Source organism: Microtus oregoni, unplaced genomic scaffold, assembly GCF_018167655.1.
Source record: "Microtus oregoni isolate MIOR12 unplaced genomic scaffold, Mior012 000002F_ref0000024, whole genome shotgun sequence".
Classification (NCBI taxonomy): Eukaryota; Metazoa; Chordata; class Mammalia; order Rodentia; family Cricetidae; genus Microtus; species Microtus oregoni.
This window is the reverse complement of record NW_024543061.1, coordinates 64,079,782-64,092,353: the sequence shown is the minus strand read 5'-3', so window position 1 is coordinate 64,092,353 and position 12,572 is coordinate 64,079,782. Positions and strand designations below refer to the sequence as shown.

The window sequence follows — 12,572 nt, the reverse complement described above, 5'->3', positions numbered from 1 at the left end:
GGGGAGCTGATGCTGGGTGCCAGAAGACAGCAGTGCGGGAGGCTGACAGGAAGGATGTGTTTGGAGTGAGTGATCAGGGAGTGTCCTGCCCTCTGCTGACTTTACAGAGGCCACAGGCACCCAGTGGGCTGCTTTCTAATCCTAGTTATCACTGGAAAGTTCTTCCCTAAACAATAACATGCTTAATTTTTAATGTATTTTTGAGAGTTTTATGCCACATATTTTGATCATATTCTTCTCCATGCCCAACTTTTTTCAAATTTGCCCTACCCACTTACCTGCCAACTATTCAGAAAACGTCACCAGAGGGTCCCAAGTGAGAGGGTGCACTAGAAGCTGCCTCTCCGTGACCCCATAAGGAGAAGAGTCAGAATAACAAAAGACAATTTTAAAGAAATGAGCTTTGGAATTCACAAAGGCATCATCATTAAGACACCTGATAAGGAGACAAGGATGGGCAGGGCACAGAAAGGAAGTAACTCAAGGCTAGCTAATGGCTCAGTGGGAAAGGTGTGTGTCACGTACACCAAATGATCTGAGTTGACCCCTGGAGCCCACATGAAGAAGTGAACTGATTCCTTAAATCCTCTGCCCTCAACATAAAAGCACTTGGGACCCTGCCACTCACTCTTTGAAGTCACCAGTACCCTGATACCAAGACCTGATAAAGGTACAACAGAAAAGAAAAATTCTACATAAGTTTCCTTGAACATTGATACAAGATCTTTTAATAAAAACTTGCAAACTCAATTGAACAACAGATGAAGAAGTTGGTTTTATTCCAAGGGTGGAGGTGTTCTGATTAATTTTTTTTTTTAAATCAGAGGGACGTAAGCTATAGTTATCTGGAAAGAGTAATAGCAATTGAGAAAATGCCTCCATGAGATTGCCTGCTGGAGGACCCATCTCACTGAGGGCAGTGCCATCTTTGGGCAGCTAGGAAGGAAGCAGTGGTCTTTCCTGGTCTCTGCTTCAGTTTCTGCCTCCAGGCTCCCGCCTTCAGCTCCACCCTTGACTTCTTTTTCAAGTTGTTTTTCACAGCTATAGAAAACTAATTAGAACAGGAGCTATCCAGCATATGCAAATCAGCATGAAAATAGAGTCAAGGACAGAAATCACATGGTCATCTCACAGATGCAAAATAAATGCAGATGAAGTTGAGCATTCTTTCATGGTAAAGCTTAGTAGACAATAGGAACAGAAGGAGCTACTTCAAGAGGGTAGACTTGACAACCGTGTAATGACGTAAGGAATGGGGAAATCTGAAAATACTTCCTCAAAATTCAGGAATGAGACAATCATGCCTACTCTGTTCTTCCTCAGTGCTTGAATCATAGCTAAAGCAATAAAACAAGAGATACAAATAGGAAAGGAAAAGCCAAATTATCCCTATTTGTATATGATGTGATCCCGTACGTTAAATACTCCACCAGAAAACTCTTACACCTGAAAAACACTTCCACTAAGTAACAAGGTAAAAGTAAACATAAGAACCCCATTCACAATAACTTAAAAAACAAAGCCGAGGAATAAACCCACCAGGGAGGTGAAAGACCTTTACAGCAAAAATTTAAGGAAGAAAAGTTCTGTGGTGGTCTGAACAAAACGAGCCCCAAAGGGAGTGGCACTATTAGGAGGTGTGTCCTTGTTGGAGTAGGTGTGGTCTTGTTGGGGGAAGTGTGTCATTGTGGAGGCGGGCTTTGAAGTCTCATATATACTTGAGATACCGCCCAGTGTTGGTTCACTTCCTGTTGCTTGCAAGATGTAGATCTCTCAGCTCCTTCTCCAGCTCTGCCTGCCTGCTGCTGCTGAAAGACACCCCCCCCTCGTGTGGGGAGACTCTCACTCAAGTCTCGGGGTAACACGACCCCCCCCCCCCCAGTAACTCATGAGAGACTGTCCTTGCTGCAATCACACGAGGCTTTAATCGATTAGACAGGAACTGGGGCCGAGACTCATAACCCATGCAGGGAAGAATTCAACCCGGAGAAGGGGTTTTTATAGGAAGAAACCACAGTCCAGGAATCCGAAAGGGGCAGGGAGGGTGTCACAAGGGGCCAACTCCCTGCCTCTCAAGATCACTCAAGGTCATAATCAGCTAGTTCCTGAAACACAGTATTCCGAAAAATACCTAATGATAATCACAAGGGGGAAACTCCCTGTTTCTCAAGATTGTTCTCAAGATTACAATCTAACTTTATCTTCAGCTAGTTCCTGAAACACAGTCACTGAACTGTCTAATCCTAGATTTCTCTCTTCCTGCTTAGATTTTTGGCTCTTCCTGCTTGGTGTGTGTGTGGAAAACCTGGATTTATCCAGGGTTTTCTTTGGGGATACCTGGATTTATCCAGGTCTTTCACTGCTATGTCCCACTATGATGATAATGGATGAAACCTCTGAACTATGAGTCATCACAGTTAAATGTTTTCCATTATAAGAGGTTGCTGCGGTTGTGGTGTCTTCATAGCAACAGACACCATAACTAAGACAAGTCCCAATGATATTCTTCAGATAATTAGGGGGGAAATTCTGTAATCTACGTGGAAGCATAACCAACTGAACAACCAAAGCCACAGAGCCAAATGAGCAACATTGGAGGCATAGGGACAAAAACAGGACTGTATTAGAAATGGATGTAGATCAATGGAAGTGAATGAGAACCCAGACATGTCATACAGCTATGGCCACTTAAGTTTTGACAAAGATGTCAAAAACAAACATTGAGAAAATGTCTCTTCAACAAGTGGTTCTAGGAAAACTGAATTTCCACGAGTGGAACAATAAGACCAGATCTTTATCTTTTACAACGATGAATTAAAAATGGACCAATGACCTTCATATGAGGCCTGACGCTCTGAAGCTGTGGGAAGAAAGCATATATAAGACACTTCAAAATTTAAAATGATGTGTAGAGCACAGGAAGTAATTCTAAGCGTTGACAAATGGAATTGCATGTAATTAATAAAACTTCGGCCCAACAAAGGAGGTAACCACCTGAAGAGACGGCCGAGAGAAAAGGAGACAACTATGTCAACTATGCGTCAGACAGGCTTAATATCTAGGATATATGAAACATCTAATGGAAGTCCAGCACTAGGCATGAGAAACCTGTTTTTGAGTTGTTGATCTGGGAAGTTCAAGAGAGCTCCAAAACAATAGAGGCTATTGCTGCTACCCTTGGTTGCTTCCCAGAGGTTGTAGTTCAGACACAGGACTTGGAAGATTCAAGCTGGTCCTGACCTGAATGCCTCTTCTGTAAGGACCAGCTTTTGTAGTACCAGAAGGTGCTATGCAAGGCACCAAGGGAAAGAAGCAGAGAACAGCCCTACCCAGGCATGATACTTATGAAACACACACACACACACACACACACACACACACACACACACACCCCAACATGGCAGGATATCTCAAAAGGTGCAGTAGTGGCACTCAAGTCTTGGCGATAACCAACAGTTGTCTGATTGGATGGAAACTTACCCAGCTTTCAAGGGCTAATGAGGTCGTTGATTTTACAATGGAACCTTCTACCACCAGGTACTGAGGTTTTCTCTCTCCTGCCAGCCAGCTCCCAAATAGTGACATGGAGACTTATTAATTATGAAAGCTTTGGCTGGTTTCCAACTAGCTCTCATAACTTTAACGAACCCATTTCTGTTCATCTCCGTGACTCAGGGTTTTTACCTCTCCTCCTGCATGTCCTGCTTCCTCTTGATCCAGCTGGCTATTCCAACTTCTTCCCTGAGTTCTCTTTCTGCCCTGAAGTCCTGCTTATACCTCCTGCCTAGCTACTGGAAGTTTAGCTTTTTATTAAACCAGTCACAATGATATATCTTTACACAGTGAAATAAAATAGCTCAAGACACCGCCATTTTATCAAAACCTGCATAATTCCTATCTGCACTTTAAATGCTTATCCTTATACCCACAGATAATATGTAGCTTTCACCCTCCATCAAGAAGCTTCTCTTTATAGCAGATAGAGACCATCACAGAAAATCACAACTGGTCAATACAGAAAACAGCTGGTTATGGGGTGCTCAGCCCTGATGGATGAGTCTAAAACATAACTCTGGCACTTAAGGCTCAGGAAACATGGAGGAAGAAGATGTGGGAAAGATTGTTTGATCCAGAGGACCAGGAAGTCTGCTGTACGATGGTGTATTCTAGTGAGACACCTAGCACAACACCATGGCTAGCTAACACAAGGCTCAAACGATGGCAAGACCAGTGTACATGCTAACATGGAAGAAGGACATTTCAAGAGGCCCCCACTCCTAGACAAAGAACTATAGTTTACTAGACTGGAGAGAGGGAAAATTTGTCTACACTTGGGTTGAGGGCCTAATTGGTTATGCAAACTAAAGTGATCAGCCCTGAAATCCTGTACGTTAATGCAATGCTGAACAGACCCAACAGGTTGTATTTTTGTATTTATGCATACACACACACACACACACACACACACCCCAATAAAAGAGGCCATGGATTTGAGAGGGAGTGGGGGGATATAAGAGCGATTGAAGGGAGGAAAAGGAAGGGGGAAATGATGTAATTATATTTTAACTAAAATAAAAATAAAAAGTATATAAAGAACTACAGTAATTAAACTCACCCAATAATGAATATATTAAAGAACTGAACAGACAAATCTCAAAAGAAGTATGATGGCCAATAAGTATTGAAAAGTGTTTGACATTCTTAACTGTGACAAAAATGGAAATTAAACTGCTTTGAGATTATTTTGGATTTTCTACAGTCACAGAAGCCATGCCCCACAGAAACAAAAGCACTTACGTTGTGTCCTGTTGAATCCTGCATCCACCACTCTCTTCCGACCACAGTGTGCTATTTGGATTCCAGCATGAAGCTGAGCACCAGAGTCTGTTCTCGCTTCTATATAACAGCACTTCTAATTCCTTACGAGTATGAATGGCCTTTGCTGTTTTGTTTTGTTTTTTATAAAAACCTTTTTATCAGCATATAGAAGTGTCTATTTTTCTTATTTTACAAGAATTTTACTTTAAAAAAATTGTGGCTGTTACATTAAAAACCTTGAGTAGGTGTGGATTTTATTCTCTTTACAATCTTCAAATAAATTGTGACAATTAACTAATTATTTCAATATTAAATCTAAAGTCATTTTGAGGTTTTAGATGTAACATTGAATTGAGTTCCAATAAGCAGCAAATATTGCTAATAATAATCCAGGTTTATCAGAGACATGGAGTCTTAAGGTTTTACTCAAATTGTGTAGGTAGATAAATTAGTGGTTTATATTTTTTCCTTTTTTAATTGATATTTATTGAGCTCTACATTTTTCTCTGCTCCCCTCCCTACCTCTCCCCTATCCCCTTCAATCCTCCCCAAGGTCCCCATGCTCCCAATTTACTCAGGAGATCTTGTCTTTTTCTACTTTCTACTTCCCATATAGATTAGATCTATGTCTTTCTTAGTGTCCGCATTGTTGTCTAAGTTCTTTGGGACTGTGGTTTGTAGGCTGGCTTTCTTTGCTTTATGTTTAAAAACCACCTATGAGTGAGTACATGTGATAATTGTCTTTCTGTGTCTGGGTTACCTCACTCAAAATAATGTTTTCTAGCTCCATCCATTTTCCTGCAAAATTCAAGCTGTCGTTATTTTTTTCTGCTGTGTAGTACTCCATTGTGTAAATGTACCACATTTTCCTTATCCATTCTTCGATCAAGGGACATTTAGGTTGTTTCCAGGTTCTGGCTATGACAAACAAAGCTTCTGTGAACATAGTTGAGCACATGTCCTTGTGGCACAATTGAGCATCCTTTGGATATATACCCAAAAGTGGTATTACTGGGTCTTGAGGAAGGTTGTTTCCTAATTTTCTGAGAAATCGCCATACTGACATCCAGAGAGGTTGTACCAGCTTGCATTCCCACCAGCAATGCAAGAGTGTTCCCTTTTCCCCACAACCTCTCCAGCATAAGTTGCCATCAGTGTTTTTGATCTTGGCCATTCTTACAGGTATAAGATGGAATCTCAGTGTTGTTTTTGATTTACATTTCTCTGATGACTAAGGATGTTGAACATTTCCTTAAGTGTCTTTCAGCCATTTTGGAATCCTCTGTTAAGAGTTCTCTATTTAGGTCTGTACTCCATTTTTTTATTGTATTGTGTGTTCTTTTGGTGTCCAATTTCTTGAGTTTTTTGTTTATTTTGGAGATCAGACCTCTGTCTGATGTGGGGTTAGTGAAGATCTTTTCCCATTCTGTAGGCTGTTGTTTTTTCTTGTTGACTGTGTCCTTTGCTTTATGGAAGCTTTTCAGTTTCAGGAGGTCCCATTTATTAATTGTTTCTCTCAGTGCCTGTGCTGCTGGGGTTCTATTTAGGAAGTGGTTCCCTGTGCCAATGTGTTCAAGTGTACTTCCCACTTTCTCTTCTATGGGGTTCAGTATGGCTGGCTTTATGTTGAGGTCTTTGATCCATTTGGACTTGAGTTTTGTGCATGGTGATAGATATGGGTCGATTTTCATTCTTCTACATTTGATATCCAGTTATGCTAGCATCACTTGTTAAATATGCTTTCTTTTTTCCATTTGAAATTTTTTTGCTTCTTTATCAAAGATCAGGTGTTCGAAGATGTGTGGATTGATATCCGGGTCTTCTATTCGGTTCCATTTGTCTTCCTGTCTGTTCTTATGCCAATGCCAGGCTGTTTTCAGTACTGTAGCTCTGTAGTAGAGTTTGAAGTCAGGGATTGTGATGCCTCTGGAAGATCTTCTATTGTACAGGATTGTTTTGGCTATCCTGGATTTTTTGCTTTTCCTTATGAAGTTGAGTACCGTTCTTTCGAGGTTTATGAAGAATTTTGCTGGGATTTTGATGGGCATTGCGTTGAATCTGTAGATTGCTTTTGGTAAGAGTGGTTTATATTTGTATCGATGATTAAAGTTAAGGAAACATGTTAGGATGACATTATTTGAATTTTAAATTTCAATTATTTAGATATATATGTACATCCATATGTTGTTGGCACATACACACATGTATGGCAAAATTAATACCTTAGATCTAAAATTTAGTTACTCTATTTTATCATTATAACTTCTATTTTTGATTTTAAGGTCTGAGGACAAAGGTTTTAGGATAAACTCTTTGTAGCAATGTATTTGAAAGGGATTTAGATCTAGAACCTTATGTATTTATTATTTCTCTTCATATTTTTCATGATTAATAACCATTAGGTAAATGGATGCTTTTTCTGTCCTGCCTGGTTTCAAGGCTCTTTTAAAATAATCACTTAGAGGCTAAATATTAATTATAAACTATTTGGTCTATTAGCTCAGGCTTATTATTAACTAGCTCCTACAACTAAATTAATCCATGTCTATTAGTCTATATTTTACAATGAGGCCCATGGCTTATTATCTCACATGTTGCTTCCCTGGTGGCTGCTGGCATCTCCCCGACTCTGTCATTCTTTCTATATCTTTGCTTGGATTTACTGCCTGGCTCTATTCTGCCTGGCTATTGGCCACATCAACTTCTTTATTAACAAATGGTAATAAAACATATTCACAGCATAGAGAAGGACATCCCATATCACTAGCCTGCTGTGCATTTGTATTTATTATCTTTTTTCTTAATGGTACAGAAGAGCCCCTGAGATCATGAAAGACACCAAAGCAAAATTTCCTTAATTCTTGCCTAAAATCCATTTTAAAGCAGATGAAGTGTTTTTTTGTTTTGTTTTGATTTGTTTTGTTTTTTGAGACAGGGTTTGAATGAGCTTTTGTAGACCAGGTTGGCCTCGAACTCACAGGGATTCACTTGCTTCTGCCTCCCGAGTGCTGGGATTAAAGGCGTGCACCATCACCGTCCGGCCGATGAAGTGTTTTATAATATATAAGGATGTTTAGTTTAAAAATGCATGTATCTGTGGTATGTATGTATGTATGTATGTTGTGTGTGGTGTGTGTATGCGTGTGTGCTTGTGTGAACCTTGGGGGTGTTGGTCATTGTCCTTCTGCCTTGTCTGAGGCAAGTTTCTGCTGCTGGTCATGTGAGTTTTTTTGGAGATGCTTCCATTTCTTCACAGACTCCAGGACATGCTGGGATTACCATCCCTTTAATACTGAGTTAGGCTTTATTTGGAGTCTGGGGACCTGGTCTCAGGTTATCGGATGTGTGCAGTAAGTACTTTTACACACCAAACCATCTCCTTTCCCCAAAGATGTTTGCATTTAAAAATATTGACTCATATATACTCATTTGTGTGTATTTTTTCTTGTCAGTGTAGTATTTGCTTTAAAACCAAAGAATATATACTTCAAAGTAATCCAATGTTTCAACTGAAATTTTCTCTTCTTATCAGAAAAGAATAATTTTAAGATTTAGTGTTAAGAGGATGTTAGAGTTAGTTTATTTGGGAAAATTGGGGTGGTGACAATTAAGGTGGCACTTTCTATCCTAGAGACTGTATGACCCAGGGACCCAAGATAGAATCAAACAGGACTGGGGGAAAAATGTCAATGTAATGATGCCTAACAATATTCTGCTATATTCATAGATTGGTGCCTAGTCCAGTTCTCATCAGAGAGGTTTCATCCAGCAACTGGTGCAAACAGATGCAGAGACCCACATTCAAACATTAGGCCGGGCTCAGAGAGTCCTGCAGAAGAGGGGGGGAGAAGGAGGGTCAAGGACATCACAAGGAAACCCACAGAATCAACTAATCTGGCCTCATAGGAGCTCACAGAGACTGAAACAACAACCAGGGAGCCTGCATAGGATTGACTTGGGCCCTCTGTATATATGTGACAAGTTTATAGCTTGGTCTTCTTGTAGAACTCCTAACAATGGGAGCAGGGGCTGCCTCTGACTCTTTTGCGGGCTTTTGGGACCCTATTCCTCATACTGGGTTGCCTTGTCCATCCTTAATACATGAGGAGAGGCTTAGTCTTACTGCAACTTGATATGACATTCTTGGTGATACTCATGGGAGGCCTGCCCTTTTCTGAAGAGAAACAGAGGAGGAGTGGATGGGAGGAGTCAGAGGGGCTTGTGGGGGCAGGCAGGGACTGGGAAGAGAGGAGGGAGGGGAAACTGATAGGGATGTTAGAAAAGAAAAAGATGGCACTTTCATTTTCCAAACTAGGAACATTTGTTCTTGAAGGACTAGGACACTCAGAGTTTGATTTGAAATTTAAATTTCCTTGAGAACATATTAATTTTTTCTCTCCACATAAAATACCCCAATACTTAGTGGCTTAAACCATGTCTGATTGACACCTATGCTAATGATTTTGTGTGTTGGCAATCTAGATGGTTCTTCTATTGCTCTTACCTGGGAACAATCATGTGGTTGCCTGTAGGTGCTGTAAGATGGTCTCGGTAGCATGTCTGGCTACCAGCCAGGTTGCCTCGGCTCTCTTCCAGGTGGCTCACATTTTATGGCATCTTGATCTCAGATTGCAAAGACAGGAAGGAGTCGGACTGTGAAACTTCTTGAGACTCAATCTCTGAATCTCCCAGCATTACTTCTGCCATCATTGATTTAACAAAGCAAAATTTTATTTTATTTTATTCTTTAAAAATTTATTCTAGGTGCTGTGGGACAATGGCCTGTCTGTACCTTGTCAATTATATTTTAAATAAACACTGATTGGCCAGTAGCCAGGCAGGAAGTATAGGTGGGGTGACCAGGCAGGAAGTAGAGGCAGGGAAATGAGAACAGGAGAATTCTGGGAAGAGGACGCAGTCTACAGTCATGATCCAGCCACAGAAGAAGCAAGATATGACTGCCTTGCCGAAAAATGTGCCAAGCCACATGGCCAACATAGACAAGAATTATGGGCTAATATAAATTATAAGAATTAGTTAATGAGAGGAGCCTGAGATACTGGGCCAATCAGTTTATAATTGATGTAGACCTCTGTGTGAGTCTTTGGGACTGACTGGCTGCAGCATACGTCCATGTTCCCAAATATTGTCTATAAATGTTTCTTTACATTTAAAGGGGGATGTGCTATAGAGATTTTCATTGGTATGGATCTTGGTTTATTGATACAAATTTAAGGTCAATTTTGTTATGTGTATATTTCTGCTCTTTATTAAGGCATTGTGTTTGTGCAGTTCATTTTAAAATATAATGCACAATCAAGAAATATAGATTAATAGATAATAATCTATAATAGTCAAGCTTGTAGTTCTGTTAGTTAGATTTTCTAGATGCATAAAAATATATTTCAGTTAGATAGGTATTCTTCAAATCTTTCAGAGCCCTTCAGAATATGGTTTAAATGTTTAAAAACTTAAGACTTTTCATGACAAAGAGACACATCTGCTCCTGGCAGCACCAATTACTTCGAGAGGAAGGTGGTCATCGAAGAGGCTCTTTAGCCATTTGGGCAAGAAACTGCTCTTACCTGAACTGCTGAACTGGATATGCAGGACCAACAGAGAAATGACTGCTGCATTTTCCTAAAGGTGAGATGATTCTTTGGGGTTCCTGCTTCATGAAAGAGTCTGCTAGACATTCTGCAGGATACAGAAGAAAGTGACTGTCAAATTGCCAGTATAAGCAGACCTATCTTTGAAATTTCCTGCTTCATGGAAAAGTCTGCTGAATATTATGGGCCTGTGGGCTGAAGATGGATGCCCCAATGGTACAGAACTTTGGATGACTGTCAGGCAGTGAGATGTCTCTGTCAATTCTAGAGTTTTGGAAGTTGCTTACAGTGTACTTTTCTGTTTACTTAGATAATATATCCTTCTGGAGTCTTTGATGGAGTTGAAGAATTTAGTTATAGTTTTCCTTAGTTATGATAAAAGATAAAGTAGATATAAATATTGTAACTGTAATTCTTGTTTGATATCTGTTTTGTTATATATAATTTTACTATGTTAAAGTTAAAACCTTCCTTTTTATTTAAACAGAAAAGGGGAGGTGATGTGGAAGTCCCCTCTGTGTGCTGTGATTACCATTAATGAATAAAGAAGCTTCTTTGGACCTATAGCAAGGCAGAATTTAGGTAGGCAGGAAAAGCTAGGCTGTATGTTGGGGAGGAAGAAGGGCGGAGTTGGAGAGATGCCATGGAGCTGCCAGAGTCAGATATATCAAATCTTTGCTGGTAAGCCACTGCCATGTGGCAATATACAGATTAATAGATATGGGTTAAACTAATATGAGTTAGCCAATAAGAAGCTAGAGCTAATGGGCCAAGCAGTATTTTAAATAATATAGTTTCTGTGTGATTATTTCGGTTCTAGGACACCGGGAACAAAATAAACACCCTCCTTCAACATCTAGGGGCTGGAGAGATGGTTCAGAGGTTGAATGTTTACTGGGCTGGACATGGTGCTGCACACCTTTAATCCCAGCACCCAGGAGGCAAAGGCAGGTGCATTTTTGTGAGTTCAAGGTAAGACTGGTCTACATAGTGAGTTCCAAGCCAGCCAAGGTAACATAATGAGACCTTGTTTCAAAAAACAAACAAATAAACAAACAAACAAAATGTCCTGGCGTGATTCCATCCTGTGTGTCTGTTCTGAGGAGAAAGAAGTAGCAGTTCCCTCTGTCCAACTTCTGTCACACTGAAGACTCAATAGATGTGGACATAAACCCTCTTACGCCTCAGAACTACCTTTTCGGTTGTGCACTAAAAGCTGACAAGGATTCCCATTTTACGGTGGCTAATGATGAGAATGAGCACCAGTTGTCACTAAGAATGGTTAGTTTAGGGATGGGAGCAAAACGCAAATTACTCATGGTAGACGCAGAACAATGAACTATGAAGGTAGTCCAATTAAAGTAACACTGGCAACTTTGAAAATGTCTGTACAATTTCTCTTGGGAACTTTGAAATGACACCAGCTGTGTCTTAAGGTTGAAGTGTGGTTCAGGGCCTGTGCACATTAGTGGACTGCACACGGTAGCTGTAGAGGAAGATGCAGAGTCAGAAGATAAAAATGAGGAGGATGTAAAAGTCTTAAGGATGTCTGGAAAGTGATCTGCTTCTGGAGATGGTAACAGGGTTCCACAGAAACAATTAAAACTTGATGAAGATGATGATGAAGATGATAAAGATGATAACGAGGAAGATGATGATGATTTTGATGAGGAGGAAAATGAAGAAAAAGTTCCAGTGAAGAAATCTGTATGAGATATTCTGGCCAAAAATGCACACACACAAAAAATCAAATCAAAATGGAAAAGACTTAAAACCATCAACACTAAGATCAAAGGGTCAATAGTCTTTCAAAAAAAAAAAACAGAGAAAAACTTCTAAAACACCAAAAGGACCTAGTCCTGTAGAAGACATTAGGGCAAAAATTCAAACAACCATAGAAAAAGTGCATTAAATAGTCCAGGGCACTACTGGTAAATTAAGCCCAAAGATGGGAAAAAGCAAAAGGAGAAACAAATCTAGTCCATACTGAGTACCATCAGCAGTCCAGACCACAGTCCTCTAGTTTCAGCTCAGTCCCCTTTGCTGATTGGCTGTCCTCTCCCCTCCTCCACTGCCCCTTGCAGGCTGGAAGCAATCTCTTGTTTTCCTAAAGCATTTTTCTTTCACTCCTGTGATGCAGAGAAT

At 40.2% G+C, this 12,572-nt stretch overlaps 1 pseudogene; it reads left to right on the top strand.

Moving 5' to 3' along the window:
- The first annotated feature begins 9,374 nt into the window (after positions 1-9,374).
- On the top strand, positions 9,375-12,339 carry LOC121436265 (annotated as a pseudogene).
- The last annotated feature ends 233 nt before the right edge of the window (positions 12,340-12,572 follow it).